This window comes from Pelodiscus sinensis, chromosome 18 (assembly GCF_052426305.1).
Source record: "Pelodiscus sinensis isolate ZL-2025 chromosome 18, ASM5242630v1, whole genome shotgun sequence".
Lineage (NCBI taxonomy): Eukaryota > Metazoa > Chordata > Testudines > Trionychidae > Pelodiscus > Pelodiscus sinensis.
Window position 1 is genome coordinate 29396377 of NC_143069.1, and position 17352 is coordinate 29413728.

At 49.5% G+C, this 17352-nt stretch overlaps 1 protein-coding gene and 2 pseudogenes across 1 annotated transcript in view; all 3 read right to left on the bottom strand.

Annotated features, from left to right (window-relative positions):
- The window catches only part of LOC142823756 (alpha-1B-glycoprotein-like), a 415238-nt gene that overhangs the window by 162227 nt on the left and 235659 nt on the right, over positions 1-17352 (bottom strand). The gene's annotated exons all lie outside the window — the stretch shown is intronic.
- LOC142823757 (olfactory receptor 5C1-like) lies at positions 4723-6146 on the bottom strand (annotated as a pseudogene).
- On the bottom strand, positions 5603-7756 carry LOC142823851 (olfactory receptor 2D2-like; annotated as a pseudogene).

Below are 17352 nucleotides of genomic sequence, written 5' to 3' on the forward strand. Positions count from 1 at the left end.
AATATCAGCAGTTGAACAGCACTTAATGCAGCTTTCTACCTTATGCCATCTCTGCTATAGGGACATTGTTATCTTTTGTCTATTTATGATCTAAGGTCACTTACTGGCAGTGCTTAATTAGTCATGAAAGAAGTGCCAGGATGCAAGCAGTTAAGTGCCAGGACTAAAACAATTTTTTAACATTGACTGATGCAGCAACAACAGAGACAGTGGGCTATGAGCTGCCAAACCTAAAGGTGCCGGGGCTCAGCTGAGGCAAGCCCTGGCACAAATTAAGCACTGCTTCCTGGGTAGTGGCCTATGCCATGTCTTTAGGCTTTAAGCCTTATTTTGCTAAGCTAAATATCATACTAACCTGAGGCCCTGAGGCCCTGCATTACAACATGAATTAAAACTTGTATTTCGCCTTTATGCCCTAAATACACCTGATATCATTTATTCTTGGTGACCAAGGTTCAACCTCTCCTGCATTCAGGATTCTTATGGGGTCTCTTTCCAGAGGATAAGTCCACCAATGATTATTAGACAAGATGTTCAAGGATGCAAGGCCAGGCTCCAGGTGTCTCTAAACTGCCTTTACAGTTTCTGGGCTCTGATTTCAGAATCTGAGACTGGATGGCAAGGGATGGATCACTGGATAATTGCCCTCTTCTATTCATTCCCTCTGAAGCACCTAGCACTGGCCATTGTCAGAAGACAGGAAACTGGGCTAGAAGAGCCATTGGTCTGACTATGTGTGCCGGGAGCTCCCTATAAATGGGGGACTACTGGTACCCAATCTGGACTCATCCTATGCCCTCTCTCTTCTTCCCAAAACCTTGCACCAGCATCATGGGCTAGCCCCTTCTGCCTTGGGGGGTGCATGGGAACACACTTGCTCCTGCGTGCACCCCCCCATATGAGGAATGAGGTCTGACCATTCCCAGGATCCTCTCCCAGTCACCCACACCGATGGGGACTCTCTCCTGTACAGATTTTCAGGGGCTTAGTGGGCGTTCAGTTCCTACCAAATTTTCCCCCACATTCACACCTCTCAGGGTCATTCTCCTGAGTTAATTTTCCAATGGAGACTAAGGTATGAGCTCCAATTGAATCCTTTCCCACACTCAACACCTCTATAGGGCATCTCTCCTGGAGAATCCTACAATATGTATTAAAGTTTAAAATATAATCAACCCTTTCCTTATATTTAGGACACTGACAAAATCTTTCTCCTTTTTTTGGTCACTGCCTCTTCAGTTTCTGGGCTCTGATTTCAGCTTTCTCCACCTTCCACGCTGGGGCAGGGTTTAAATCGCAAGAAGATTTTGAGGATTCCTCACTCTATTGTTTTGGGGAGTAAATTTACATTGGCTCCTTTGGGGGCTCTATCTGCTGCTTTTCTGAGCTGGGCTGGATCTCCTGCCCTCTGAACCATGGAAAACCAGAGTAGGCATTAGTAATAAGGTAACACATCAAATACTGGCTAAACAAATGAACTCATTCCTGACTGGAGAGGATGGTACAAAAACACTCAGGGATCACCTGTAACTACACAAACAAATGCCTAAGAGGTTGTACAGGAGTACAATAAGGACGGAAGGACAGGATAATAGTCAAGAATGTTTTATTTGAGTTGGCAAATTCATGGTATAGGTGTGGTAACAAACAATATCTGGAGTGTAATAAGCAACTCATTTGTACTGGGAAATAAAAGGAGAAGTCAAAGGAGGGACAACTTTGGTCCCTACCATAAAAATGAGACCTTCCAAAGTGGCAGTTCAGGCTATTGGCCAGACTCCTCCCCATGAGCGAAAATAGGACCTTCCAAAGTGGCAGTTAAGACAGTTGGCCAGACCCCTTCCATCCGTTACAAAAAGTGAGAGTTATGGCCTTTGACGTTTCATCTCTCTTCTACTTTCACTCCTCTCCACCCAGTGAAATGGTTCATTCCAACATATAGGAACTTTAGGGCTTCTCTCCTCCATGGAAGAGACCATTTCACAGGCAGGCAGGTGCAGAGATTAAATTATCTGGGCATGTCCATTGGAAGTATTTTTTCCTGTCAAGAAATATATGTTGACAATGCTCCCCCCACCCCCATGTACACCTGTTGTGTGAATGGCTCCTCCATCAGACCCCCAGGATGGGAGTGGGGAGGAGGCTAAAGCCTGTGTCCAAGGATAATTGTCCATCTCAATAGTCTGTTCGAAGCCCAGAGTGGCAGGTTGTTCTCTCCCACCCCCCCCACTCAGATAGGGAGGGGGTAGTAAACATAACCCTGCATGGTGGAGAATGTACACAGCCCAATATAGTGGGGGAGGGACACATTCACAGTCCTATATGATGGTGGAGGGGGAATAAACACAGCCCTGTAGGGTGGGGGAGTGGGTACGTATACACAGCCGTATATGGTGGGGGGAGGGGTACACTCACATCCCTATATAGTGGGGGAATGAAGGGAAATGGCTCCTACAAAACCAGTCTACGTGTGGCCATGAAGTGAGGGAGCTATAGGGAAGGTGCCACCTACAATTAACACGGACTCATACACGCCAAGGCCAGAAAGGCCCATTGGGATCGCGCTGCCCAATACCTCTCCCTATCCACCTCCCTCCCGTATGGCCCAGGCTCTAGGACAATTCAGGATTCGTCCCTGTTTGAGCCAAAGGCGAGTTTTAGACAAACACCCTTGGTCCCTGGGGCTGAGAGCTGAGCAATTGGCTGGCCTCACATCTTGCTCTTGCCTTTCTGTCACACTCGGATTTGGGAGAGTTTTGAGATTATTCATTGATTTTTGTGGGACCCCTGTGTCACACGGGCCAGAGAATGGCCCTCGGGGGCAGATCTTCTAGAAAAGCAACCCTGATTGATGGAAAAATTGTCACTAATGGAAAATCCACCATGACCCTTGGTCAATTGTCCCTATGGTTCATTCCCCCTGTGCTGAACTTGTCGGGCTTCAGCTTCAACTTTCGATCAGGCTAGACCAGCAGTGGATAGGCTAGACCACAGGCTGCACATGGCCCATCAAGGTTCGATGGGTGGTCCGTGAGGCATTTTGTTTCCTGTTGCCCATGTGCAGATTCCACTGGTTTCCATCCAAGTAGGTTTTTTTTCCTGCTGGTATTGCTAAAGTGACATGCACTTAAAGCAAGGAACATGAAGTGAGGCATGCAGTGATTGCTCACAGCTCTGACTGTGAGAGCCGTGTGCTCCCTCTGCATCAAATCACAGCGCTGCTACGGTTCAGTCAGCATCCCCTGCAAATTCTAGGTACTCAAGCACATTGAGCTTTTAAAACTACCCTGTCCCAGGAGACTGTCTTGGTTATGACATACTTGCGGCTCACTGAGATGAAGAAGCACCATGCATGTGGCCCACTCATTAGCCTAGGTTGTTTATTGCTCGGTTAGACCTTCCTCTGCTAGACTGAAGGGCCTATTATTAAATATTTACCCCTTATGTAGCTACCTATAGACTGGGCTTAAGTCACGCCTTCACCTTCTCCATGTCCAGCTAAATAGATTGTGCTCCTGGAGTCTCCCACTACACAGCAGGGTTTCTAATTGAGATACTTGTATTTTGCAGGTGAATAGTCACGTATGTAATACAAAGCCCCTAATATTGGAACGATGACCCCATTATTGGGTCATCTGCTCACCCTAACCAGGACTGCCGTTGCATCAGGCCACATAAAGGGGAGCTAGAACCTATCTCCATTTATTCAAGAGTCCCGTTTAGCCATCTAACACAGGAATACGCGGCATAGGGACATGTGTCCCTGCCTGGGTCTCCCTGTGCTCCTTTCTTCACCTCATCCCCTGGTGTGTTCATTACTGATAATGAATCCATGCCGCTCTGGGCCTTGTTAAAAGTTGGTGTCCTTGGGGAAGGGAGCTGAGGATGGAAGTGGAGCAGCTGATGGGTTGAGATAGACGTTTGTGGTAATTTACACAATGTTTATACTACGATCCCTCCAAAAAGCGCATTGTCCAGGGGAAAGAGTTCAAAGATTCTCTCCCTGGTGCAAGCACAGAGCTCTGAGAGATGCTTGGAGACATTAGGACTCCTCCCACCCCTGAACTATGTGCACAGAGGTGGGGTGCAACTCCAGATCACTGTTCAATTCTCCCCGCCTCAGCAATATTTGGAGGAAACCACTCAATTCCAAAGGGTTAGATGAAGGCACACATGGGCCCAGTCCTGTCCCCCTGTTCCTAGGGTCCAAGCTTGCAAGGGGTTGGCATGAAATGCAGAGACAGGAAAGTGGGGTTTCATCTTGTCGATGATGGACTGAGAACAGCCCTGGTGTCTGACAGTCTGAGAGCAGCTGTTGGATTCAGGAAAACATCCCCATTGGCTCTCAGTGCACATTTGTCCAATGAGGACAGGATATGACTGAAAGAAAAGTGCTCACAGATGGAGTAGAGAGCTAAAAGGGCTGTTGGCTAGACTTTGACTGCTTTTCTCATCCCTGGGCTCTGCACAGAGTGTAGCTCAACTTAATGATAGTGCTGTGGGACATGAAAAATCCACATCCCAGACAGACATAGCTAAACCCACCTAACCACTGGTCAATGGGAGTCATTGGAACCTTAGCTACTGTCACTTGGGGAGATGCATTACCAATGTGCCCACAGTCTGCATGGGTTGCATCTACACTGCAGTAGTAGGACAGTGCCATTCCAAACCCTGAACAGCCTTCATTCCCCATCTCCCTTGTTCTCAGCCACCCTCCTCCAGCCCCTGCTTCAGTGGCACCTGTCTAGGAGCTGCTTAACCAGCTTGACATCACCTTGACATCAGGTCTGCGCAGGCTGTAGATAGCAGGATTAAAGGTGGGGATGACCACGGTGTAAAAAGCGGCGGCCATCATGTCGGCCTGTGTGGCATAGCACATACGTAAAGATGATGGTCCCATAGTGCACGGCCACAGCTGCCAGGTGGGAGCTGTAGGTAAAGGCAGCCCGGCACGAGCCCACCTGTCCTACGGCCCCCAGGGTGAGCCCATGGCAGGCCAGGATGGCCAGCAAGGTGACGCTCTGTTTGGTACCACAAATGGCCAGCAGCAGGGCCTGGTTGAAGCTGGTGTTGGCTCAGGCCAGCACCAGCACAGAGGGGATGATGCAGAAGAAGTGGTCGAGGACATGGGCCTGGTAGAAGGGCAGGCGGAAGGCCAGGCTGGTGTGCATAGCGGCGCTGGCTGCCCCGCTGCATAAGAACCCAGCACCATCCCACGGCACAGGCGACAGGGCCCCAGCACAACAGAAGCAGAGGTCCAGCAGCACCAGGTGGCTGAGGAAGTAGTACATGGGGGTGTGGAGCGAGCCCTTGTCCCAGATCAGAACCACCAGGCCCAACAGGAAGATGGTCAGTGTGAGTGAGAAGAGGAGCAGGCTTAGGTCTCAGCTGGAGGGGAATTCCTAGCACAGATCTGTTAGACAAACCCATCTCCCCTTGATATGCAGCAACAGCTCCAAAAGCCACCACAATGTTGGGAGTCATTAGTAAAGGGACAGATAATGACACAGAAAATATCCCACAACCTCTGCATGAATCCATGGCACGACCACTCTTTGACCCCTGTGTGCCAATGTTCCCCCTTCAGTTCCAGAACAGACGTTTTGGACTTGGAGAAGGTGCAGAGAAGGAAAACACAAACACAGATGGTCGGGGCACTTGGCTATGAGTACAGATTTATAGGACGGGGACTTTTCATCTTGGAACAGTGACGACTTGGGGGTTAAAGTAAATAAAGAAAGGCTTTTTACTCTTTGTAACACAAGAATTAAGGGTGATACAATGAAAGTAATAGGAAGCAGATTTAAAACAAACAAAATGAAGCACTTCTTCATCCAGTGCACAGTCAGCCTGTGGAACTCCTTGCTAGAGGATGTTCTGAAGGTCAAGATTATACCAGGGTTCAAAAATGAACTGGGTTAAGTTTATGGAGGACAAGTCCATCAATGGTCATTAGACAAAATGTGCAGGGAGGGTGTCCGTAGCCTCCGATTGTTAGAAGCTAGGAGTGAAAGCAATTCCCTATTTTGTTCATTTCTTCTGGGGCACCTTGCCACCATGAGAAGACAGGATACTGGGCTAGATGGACCATTGAACTGACCCAGTCTAGTTACTATCAAGTTCAGATCTTTGGGCCGATGCATATTAACTAAATTAATACAAGAGGCCTTGGGGCTGACTCAGTGTGGCCATGCCCATGAGAACATGCTGTAATTTACCCCCTTTTCCATGGAAAGACTTGGGCTGTCTGTACTTGTGTGTGTGTTGGTGGGTGTGACCCCACATATGTGTTAGTTTCATTAGCCTCATGTCTGAGGAGAAAAGCACCCAGGTATCCTGGAGGAGTTAAGGGGGAAGGTTCCCCAGACATATCTTGGGTGGAAAGTCCATGCCCAGTGCAGCACTGCAGCCATGGGCTGGACTCACATGCCCCAAGCCCGCACCCTCCTCCATACCCTCCTCAGGGCCGCAGCCACGTCCTTGTTCCTCAGGCTGTAGATGAGGGGGTTCAGAGCGGGCGCCACCGCAGTGTAGAAGAAGGTCACTTGCTGGTCGTGCCCCTCAGCATCACTGGAGTCTGGGCGGAAGTAGGGCCAGACCGCGGTGCCATAGAAGAGCAACACCACAATCAAGTGGGAGCTGCAGGTGGAGAGGGCCTTGCGCAGGCCTTGGGCAGAGCGCAGGCGGGCCACAGCGAGGCCGATGCGGGTGTAAGTGGCCATGATGAAGGCAAAAGGGCTTAGCACTACCAAGACACCCTCGGTGAGGGCAACAAGTTCATTGGCAAGGGGCCGGGTGCAGGAGAGGAGCAGGAGCGGTGGCAGGTCACAGAAGAAATGCTGCAGGTGGTTACCACAGTAGTGCAGCTGCGCGGCCATGACAGTTGCCAGCAGGGAGTGCAGGATCACCACGGCCCATGAAGCAGCCACCATCTTGAGGCACAGGGACCATGTTACCACAGCAGAGTAGCGCAGCGGGTCACAGACAGCCACATAGCGGTCGTAGGCCATGGTAGCCAGCAGGTAGCCCTCCATGTTGCCCACAGTCAGAAAGAGGAAGAGCTGGGCCATGCAACTGGTGAAGGAGATGGCCCGGTGCTGGGTCAGGGCGTGCACCAGAGCCTGGGGCAGGGTGATGGAGGCAAAGCTCATGTCCACCACGGCCAGCTGGCTGAGGAGGAAATACATGGGGCTGCGGAGCTGGGGTCAGCACATACAAGCCCCAGCAGCAGGGAGTTGCCTGCCAGGTTCACCAGATAGGTGACCAGGAGCACCGCAACGATCAGCGGCTGCAGGTCCTGTTGTTCGGACAGACCCAGGAGCACAAACTCGGAGATGGACGTCCAGTTGCCCTCGTCCATGGCGGGGGCTGTGGCAGCACCTGAGTGGGGAAGAGAAGGGAACTGTTAGTGAGGTGATGTGCTGACACATTCCGCCTGTTGCTCCTTGGGAACCAAATCCCATTTGGGGAACGGTTTAACAGTTCAATCTCTATTTAAACTTCCCACCGTGGAGATGCCAACCCAACCCTGGCTCCGTTCTGCTCAGTCGCAGACGGTCACTGTAAAAGTCATTGCTCTGGTCCAACCATGCGTACCTGTGACGTACAGACTCCGGGTCCCGGTGTTCCTCTGACTACCAGACTGACATGCTGGCCCGGGTCAGCCAGCAGCCTTAGTGTCCTTGAAGCCTGATACCAAGTTCCCTTCTGTCTCCAAAAGACAGGACTATGCATCACTTTAAAGACTAATAAGATGGTTTATTAGGTGATGAGCTTTTGTGGGCCAGAAAGCTCATCACCTAATAAACCGTCTTGTTAGTCTTTAAAGTGCTGCATAGTCCTGTCTTTTGTTTCAGCAAGATCAGTCTAACACAGCTGCACCTCTATTACTATCCTTCTGTCTCTTTTCATGAAGGCCAAACATGCCCCGTTTGTCTAGCTCTGCCTGCTAGAGATGCATTTCTAAACCTTTGCCCTTTGGCTGCTCTCCCCGGACTGTCTCCGATTTGCCCACAGCTTGTGCAGCATGTGTCACCTAGAACTTGACTCAGAGCTCCAGATGAGAGCTCACCAGTGCCAAGCAGAGCTGGAAACTCTCTTCCCGTGTCAGACCCACGATGCTCCTGTTCCCACCCCAGCCTGTTAGCGCAGTGTTGTCAGAGCTGCTCCACTTTGCTGACTCGCATTCACACTCAACAAGACAACTGCACTTTCAGGATGGTCTTTTGACCACTTGTACACCTATCTTAGGATAATTTCATGTAGACCTCATGGGAGGGGCTGAATATTCCTTCCTGGGCACTGTAGATGCCCAGGTAAATCCCTGACACATGACACTGAGCTCTACTCACTGTTATAATACTGAGCTCCAAATGTTACAGGCACGGAAAGGGTTATTAGGTTATTATCAGTTTATTAACAGCGAGGCTCAGGTAGGGATGACGAGGTCATACATGGAGTCCAAGGTGAGACAGGAGGGTCTGAAATTACCACCTTCTTGGGAAACAGCCGAAAAGCGATTCAGGAGGGGGTTGGTCAATCCCTCAGAGCAGAGCCCCAGAAATGCCTGAAGGATTGGAAAATCTGCCTGATAATGAGTGATGCAGGAACCTCACGCTAGATAGCAGACGAGAAGGGGAAAATGCATCTCTATCCCAGGCTAGAAATACCGACACGGGGAATAAAATTGCACAGCAGCTCTTGGATCTAGCACAGAATGCTCTGATCCACGCCAGTGGCTAGAAGAGGTAGCTAGACACAGCGGCTGTGATAGCAGGATTGCAGGATGTCTGGAAAACCTACCTTGGGGGCTAGAGTGCTTAGTTCATTGAAGAGCCCATGAAGAGGGGACCTGCAGCCATTCGTCCGCCTCTGGGTCCTGCCTGCAGCCCTGCCCTTCCCCAGTGCCACAGAGGAAATGTAGCCTGAAGAGGGGCTCGACACCCACCTTTTGGTAATTTCATCCGTACCTCGTGGGAAGGAGGATGGGATATTCCTTCCTGATCATTGTGGATGTCCAACTGAATCCCTGAAGCATGACACTGAATTCTAGTCATTGTTATAATACTGAGCTCCAAAAGTTATGGGCACACGAAGTGAAATGCAGGTAATTCTATTTTCCGCCCAGCCCATGTAGAGATGAAAATTTCATACAAGTCCAAGGTGAGATGGGAGGAAGGTTCTGAAATAACCATTCCCTTGGGAAACAGCTAAACTGGCATGTTGAGGGAGTTGGTCAAAGGGAGAGGGTTCAGAGCAGAGCTCCAGAAATGCCTGAAGGAATGGAAAATTTTCCTGATCATGAGAAATGGCAGGTGCTCACACTAGTTAGTAGAACAAAGAGAGGGAAGGGCAACGTGATCCCAGGCTAGAAGTATTGACGTGGGGAACAAAATTGCACAGCAGCTCTTGGGTCTAACAGAGAAGAGTCTGACTCAAGCCAGTGGCTGGAAATAGCAGCTAGACATAGGAAATGGCTGTGACAGCAGGGATGCAGGATGTCTGAAAAACCTATCTGAGAGACCAGAGGGGCACGGTTTGCTCAGTTCATGGAAGAGCCGGAGAAGTGGGGACGTGGTACCAGTTTGGAAACACGCTCACAGCCCTTCATCTGCATCTGGGTCCTGCCTGCAGCTCTGCCCCTACCCCCAACACTACACAGGAAATGTAGCCTGAACAGGGGCTTGGGAACACATTGGATTCCAGAAAATTCTCCTGTGGAGAGAAGAAAGAGAGTTGAGTGGTGTATAAAGTGTAAGAGGGAGCATGATGCCAAGTAAATGAGACAAAGAAAACGGCTCAGGGGATTCTGCTCTCCCTGTTGCCCAGTGCAGCAACAACAGGACAGCCCATGAAATTACAGTGGGATATTAAAAAATTGATCAAAAGACGTAGTCATACCCTCAGGAACTGGGGAACTCATTGCCACAGGATGGTGCCTAAGCTGAAACTTATCAACATTAAACGAGGGACTGGACATTTCCAAAGCTAAGAGGAGTATCCAGAGACAGAATCACTTAAACTAACTAAAGGTTGTGGAAGGGATATTAAACCTCATGCTTTGGGGTGATGTGAAACCTCTCACTACTGGTGGTCTGGAAGGAATTTTATGAGGGGATATGGAGGCAGACCCCCACCTGCTTCTGCAGGTTCTTACACCTTGTGGCATTTGCTCACCCCAGAGATGGATTCTGAGTGGGAGGAGGGTTTGTTTTAACCCAGTCTGGCCATTTCTACACAACCCTGCTCCCCGTTCAACTCACACGCAAACACTCACACATTGTTCAATGTCCCGCAGAGGGCTGTGATTTTACCTCCTTCAATCCGACCTTTCCCTCAACGAATTTCCATCCCCTCGTGCCAGCCCCTTTATCAAATTGCAGAGAGGCAGGTTCAGGTGAGATGTTAGGAGACACTTTCCAACTGTCAGGCTAGAGAAATACTGGGCCAAATGGGCAAGGGTGGTTGGAGGAAACTCACCCATTGGATGCTTTAAGAACAGGTTAGACAAACCCATGTGAAGGATGGTCCAGATAACTGCTCAGGGTCAGTCCTTCAAACGTATCAAGCTCGTAACAGGCCATGACCACAAATCTGTCAGCAGGGGGTGGATTCAATAGGCTTGGGTGGCTTCTTGGCAGAACCCGAATGTGCCTTCACTTCCCCTCAGAAATGCACCAGGCAGGTCTCTTGCTGCTGCTTGGCCATGAGTCTGTTCTTATGTGGCACGTTGTTCTTTTCGGACTTCTGACGGATTTTCCTCTGGATTTGTAGCCACCAAGTAAGAAGAGTTCTGGTGACCCTCTTGCACAGTGGTGTTCAGCCCAGGAGACATGTATCCTGGGGTGGACCCAGAGCTTCCAGGCAGGTACATGAACTAGGTATTTGCCTCCTCTCAACACGGGCTCCTTAAAAAGCACTAGAGAAGTCAGCCAAGACTGTTTATGTGGCTCTGGATACCGTGCACTGACATGTACGTGTGACAGTCACATTCCAAATGGTTTATTTTATAGTTATCTGATAAAAACAAGGATCTCAGTAACAGCGTGTGAAACACCTTCGTATCATTCAATGGGATTTCCTAAGCAAGTCGTTGGGAAGTGAGGGGAAACTTAGGGGGGAGGCAGAACAAATCAGCATCCTGAAAGGGGTCCAGTCATCTGGAAAGGCTGGGAGTCAAAACTAGAGCTTTCCCCGCATTTCATTTCGGGCACGGCTCTTTTACACAAACATCCTGTCTTGGCTGAGAAAAGTCAGAGGTGGTGAATTCACAGCACCTGTTAGGTAGACTGTGCCCGATATTAATTATGCTCAGGGTTATAAATGTATCCCTTTGTTTCAGGCCGATTTGGTCTGGCTTCAGATTCCGGCCACAACACGCCCCCTTCTGCCTGCCCCATTAGAAAGCTTTCATGTCTTCCCAGGCCCTGGTAACACAGAACCTTTGCAGTGAATGCCAAAGGACCCCAAAGAAAATTCACCTGAATTCAATATGGCTGCTGGAGAGAATAGCAGGAAATGGCCCTTTCTGTCCTTCACAGTCTTGGTAAATGTGGGAGAAAAAGGGTCCATTTTGCATGGATCTTTCATAGGGGGCTGGGAACAAAACACGTCCCTACTCTGAGCTCCCATTTTGAGCCCCTGACACTCTGAGCTCTCAGTTTGAGCCCTCTCTGGAAATCGATGCTCCTGGGGAAGGGGATGAGGGAGACAGATGCTGGGTGTCCAGTGAGCCCCCTCCTAAGCATGTGGGAAGGACGCAGATCGGAGACAGAAGCTGGTCTGAGCATGAACCCACCAATGTCTGAAGTCCTTCTCCAGGCACCGTCAAAGCACCTGGCTAGACAGGGTGAGACATGAGGCTGCAGACACAGTGGACGGGTTGGGTGGGAACTGTTCGAGGTGACTGTGGGTGGGTGAGGAACGATTTTCTGTTTAGAGCCAGATACCAGAGGGACTCAGAAGATGTGCGTTTCTACTCTGCTGTCCTGCTCCCCAGTCCATCCTGGCCCCTGACCCTACATGTTTCCATCCATCCAACATTGCCATCCCAGCCTCTTCCCTGTGGTGCCCCCAACACACTCTGATACCCAGCCTCACCTCAGATAAGCACCCGTCTGCCTGAGCATCTGCAGAGGAATGGCTGTCCTGGGTGAAGATGAACCCCAGCAACCAGGCCCGGGGGGCAGCAGAGCCAGCTTTAATTAGCCCCTTATGGACTATGACTGAGAAAACATTCATTAGCACTCAAATGAGCTGCCCCATGGCTGGGAGGTACAGAGGTCTCTGAGGTCCATGGGCTCCTGTCATCTTGTTTCCTCGTGGACCATCATAAGTATACAGTCATGCAACGGTCGCACCCAGACCACCCGCACCGCTACTCAGGCCAAACAACAAATTTGACTCCTCAGTCGGGGGCACACAGACATCACACGTTGTCAACCCAGAACACCAAGGGTCTCTTATCTTTCATCATCGCCTGAGGCCAGTCTATCGCCAATGGGCCAATATTACCTTAGACCATTGTGTCTTGGAAATTGTGTCGACGGGCCTCACCATTCCCTTCCCTTCCTGTCTCTTTCTCCACCTACCGCACCCACTCTGTCCCTCTTCAGCGGCCCTTCTCACAGGGACTTATTAAAACAAGAGGTCCACCGCTTCCTTTACATGGGGGCCATAGAGAGGGTGCCAGTAGAGTTCACGGGAAGAGGGTTTTATTCTTATTATTTCCTCACCCAGAAAAAAACAGGAGGCTGGAGACTTGACCTCCGCAAGCTCAATCGACACCTCAGAAAACAACGGTTCAAGATGGTCACCTTAGCGACTATAATCCCTTCTTTAGACAACAGAGACTGGTTTGCAGCCCTCAGCCTTCAGGACACTTATCTCCATATCACTATTCATCCAGCACACAGGCGAGTCCTTCGTTTCACAGTCGACAGTGAACATTTTCAGTACTGGGTTCTACCCTTCAGACTCGCATCCGTCCCCAGGGTATTCTCAAAAACCCTGGCGGTAGTGGCAGCCCACTTTGTGAATGTTATTCATTCTTAATCCGTTAAACCCTGCTTATTTAAGTTAAGATTGTTTATTTTAATTTAATCTATTATCATAGAATCATAGAGCTGGAAGAGATCTCAGAAGGCCATCAAGTCCAGCACCCTGCTCTAGGCAGGACCAATCCCAACTAAATCAACCCGGCCAGGGCTTTGTCAAGCCGAGACTTAAACACCTCTAGGGATGGAGACCCCACTACTACCCTAGGTAACCCATTCCAGTGCTTCACCACCCTCCTAGTGAAATAGTTTTTCCTAATATCCAGCCTGGACCTCTCCCACCACAACTTGAGACCATTGCTCCTTGTTCTGCCATCTGTCACTACTGAGAACAGCCTCTCTCCATCCTCTTTGGAACCTCCCTTCAGGAAGTTGAAGGCTGCTATCAAATCCCCCCTCACTTCTCTCTTCTGCAGACTAAACAGACCCAAGTCCCTCAGCCTCTCCTCATAAGTCATATGCTCCAGCCCCCTAATCATTTTGGTTGCCCTCCGCTGGACCCTTTCCAATGCGTCCACATCCTTTTTGTAGTGGGGGGCCCAGAACTGGACACAATATTCCAGATGTGGCCTCACCAGAGCTGAATAAAGGGGAATAATGACATCTCTGGATCTGCTGGCAATGCTCCTCCTAATGCAACCTAATATGCCATTAACCTTCTTGGCTACAAGGGCACACTGCTGAGTCATATCCAGCTTCTCATCCACTGTAACCCCCAGATCCTTTTCTGCAAGTATATATTAGAGGTATATGATTTGTAGTTGTTGTTCTGGAATTAGATCCAGATTATTGCTGGAATGAGTTTATTCCTGGAGACTCTCAAGGCACACCAGTAAGTGTGTACAAGGCCAGTCAGGTGGAGGCAGCACCACTGTATGTTCTTTATGAGCAAAGGACTGCAGCAAGGGGGTGGAAAGGGTTTTCCCCAACTAAACAACATCACCACTGTGGTGCTCAGGATCTCCTTGTATGTTAAAACCATCAGGCGCCCAGGCACACCTGTGAGTGTGACCTGCTCCCGAGTAACTCAGGGAGGACATTTTTTTTTTCCCACATAGGATTTCAAAATTGTCCACCAGACACGTTGAATGTGCAAATACAGTGTACACACCTAGAAAACCACCACAAAAAGTTTTCATCCAGTTTGAGGAAACTGTTGCATCATTCAACACTAGATTTCAGGAGTGGCATCAGCAATGAATAAAATAAGCCTTTTCATTCTTATGTATTAAATGAGCTTGCACACCTTGCGTGTGTCTACACTGCACAGTTATTCCAGAATAACAATGAGAGTGTCTACACAGCAATTCCGTTATTTAGAAATAAAATCAAAATAACTGACGGCTTTTTCCGACTTTTGTAAACCTCATTGCACGAGGAATAATGCCTCTTCTGAAACAGCTATTTCGGAAGAGGGCATGTGTTATTTCAAAATAAGGAGCCTCCAGAAAATCTCACAGGTGCCCTGGTGGCCACTCTGTCCACACTCCTCAGGACTCTATAGTTCCTCCTCTCCTGCAGCCATTAAAGCCATAGCACAACATCTGGCCAGTATGACTGACCCTCAAGCGCCTTCCACCACTCCCAGGGAGCAATCCAACGGCTCACAGGAATCTGCCAAGCCGCAAAAGAGGCGTGTGCCATCCTGGTCTGGGGCAGAGATCCTGGCCCTTGTTGAGGTATGGGGCAAGGAAGAAATCCTCCGGGATCTGCGCTCCAGATGGGGCAACGTCAACATATGCAGCTGCATGGCCAATAGCCTGGCCATCAAGGGATGCATCCAGACCCAGGAGCAGGTCCGGATGAAAGTTAAAGAACTCCATCAGGCCTACGCCATGGCAAGGGAGCGCAACTCTCGCTCTGGGACAGAAACCCATTCCTGCCCCTATTATGAAAACCTGCACTGCATTCTGCAAGCTGCCGGTCCAGAAGGACACACAGTGGCAGAAAGAGACTGCATGGACGGAGTTGCGGCAGCAGGGATGCAACATGTGCGCGACTGTGCAGGCTGTCCTCACCCACCCAGAGCCAGCTTCCAATCCTGCTGCTGCGCCTGCCCCAGTCGCAGTTCCTGGTCCTGCCCCTCCTCCCATGCGATGGGGACCCACTTCTCCAGTAGGATGGCGGGTCTCATCTGGGTGTCCCATCACGAGGGCAGGGGTGATACAGGCACACAACTCCAGAACGGTTTTCTTCCTCATGCAGAAATTCTGGAGCCACTGCTCCGTGACGAGCTGGTCCCACCAGTTGGAACTGGTGTCCAGCCACCAAAAGCAGCGGTGCACAGTGGGGTGCAGCTAGAAGAGCTGCATTCTCACACACACGGTGAGATCTTCTCAAACAGCTGCAGGTCATGTCCCTACAGGGCCTGGAAGGCAGTAGAAACTGCAGCACAGCAGATAGGGGCTGTAGCCTGCCCAGAGGCAGCTCCAGCTCCATAGCAGGGAGTGCTGTGGTATCCAGTCACAGGGCAAACAAAGCTCACAGTGAAAATGCTTTGCTGTCCTTCAGAGAGGTAGGCAAACAAGAGAAGAACCTGAGAAATGTCTGTACGGGGGTAGGGGGTGGTCTCTTTAAGCACGCATCTCAGACAGCCTCAGGCAGCAGCTCCCAGAAATAACTGCATCCTGATGCCCTGCCTGAAGTGGTTCTGGGTGTCCTTAAATGTGAGTTAGCATCCAATCAGTGTGGATGCTCTATTTTGAAATAAGCTATTCTGGAAAATAAATTCCAGAATAGCTTATTCCAAAATAAGTGTGCAATGTAGATGTAGCTCTGGTAATCTCTAAGGGTATGTCTACATTAGCCCCCTGCTTTGAACTAGGGAGGCTAATGTAGGCATTCGAAGTTGCAAATGAAGCCCGGGATTTAAATATCCCTGGCTTCATTTGCATCTTCCGGGGTGCCGCCATATTTATATGTCCCTTAGTCTGAACTCCATACCCGTGGCTACACACGGCATGGAGTAGGTAGTTCGAATTAGGATCTCTAATTTGAACTACTGTTACTCGCCATGGAACGAGGTGTACCGGTAGTTCGAATTAGAGATCCTAATTCGAACTACCTACTCCGTGCCACGTGTAGCCGCGGGCACGGAGTTCGGACTAAGGGACATTTAAAAATGGCGGAGCCCGGGAAGATGCAAATGAAGCCTGGGATATTTAAATCCCGGGCTTCATTTGCAACTTTGAATGCCTACGTTAGCCTCCCTAGTTCGAACTAGGGGGCTAGTGTAGACATACCCTAAGGTCATAGCTACACTACAGGTAAAATCAATGCAGTCACAGTTGATCTTCTGGCGTTCAAATGAGCATGTCTAGTAGAGACATTAATTCGAACAGAGTGGGCTCTCCTGTTGATGCCAGTTGTCCTGCTTCTACAAGGAGTAAGGAAAGTCGAAGGGAGAGAGTGCTACCTTTGACTTTCCGCAGTGTGGAGAGTGCCAAAATTCAAGCTATTTCAACTTAAGCTTCGTAATTAATGTGGCTGAAGTTCGGTATCATAATTCAAACTTATCCCTTAATGTAGACCAGGCCTAAGGTGCCACAGGACTCCTTGCTGTTTTTGCAGATGCAGAGTAACATGGCTACTCTCTGAGGCACTGGAAAAAGTTCTTACTAGATTTACAAAAAATCCCCTACGCCCCTGACAGGAGACTGATTCTGAGAGCTCCATCTAGGCTAACCCATATGGGATGTTCAGCATTATTGTGGTCACAACCTTTTCTCCCAGCCACACATACTGGTCACTTGGTAGCTAAGTCAGCTTTCCATCTACTTTGTAATACCAGAGCAGTTCAAAGCAGACCAGGCCCAGGCCCACTTTGCCCAGGTGCACATGCCTATGAAGCACGCCTGGCTTTAGAAGGGAAAGGGAACTTGTATGCTGGAGCTTCCAGTAGGGACTGCACTCCCAAGTGTGGGGATACATTGCTACCTACCCTTATTAAAAATGCCAAGTAACTTCAAGTTACTTTTGGAGGCATAGAGTCCATTAATTAAGCAGTAGGACACAGTGGGTGAGTGCAATGGAGTAATTACTTATGTCTGTATGCACTGCTAGGCATAAGGTCATCCACCAATGAAAAATTGAAAGCACTGTTTGTTAATAAAGCCTCTACTTCAAGCCTTGGCTTTGCCCTCCAGTACACGTGCTTCAAAGACGTTGCCAGCAGAGTGAGAACCACTCCAGTTTCATTGGCTAGAAATTAACATCTCCTTCCAGCTTTAGGCGTAGCAGAATAAAAGAGTAAATAAGGCTTCAGAATAATTTCTGTTACATTCAGTGATGACTT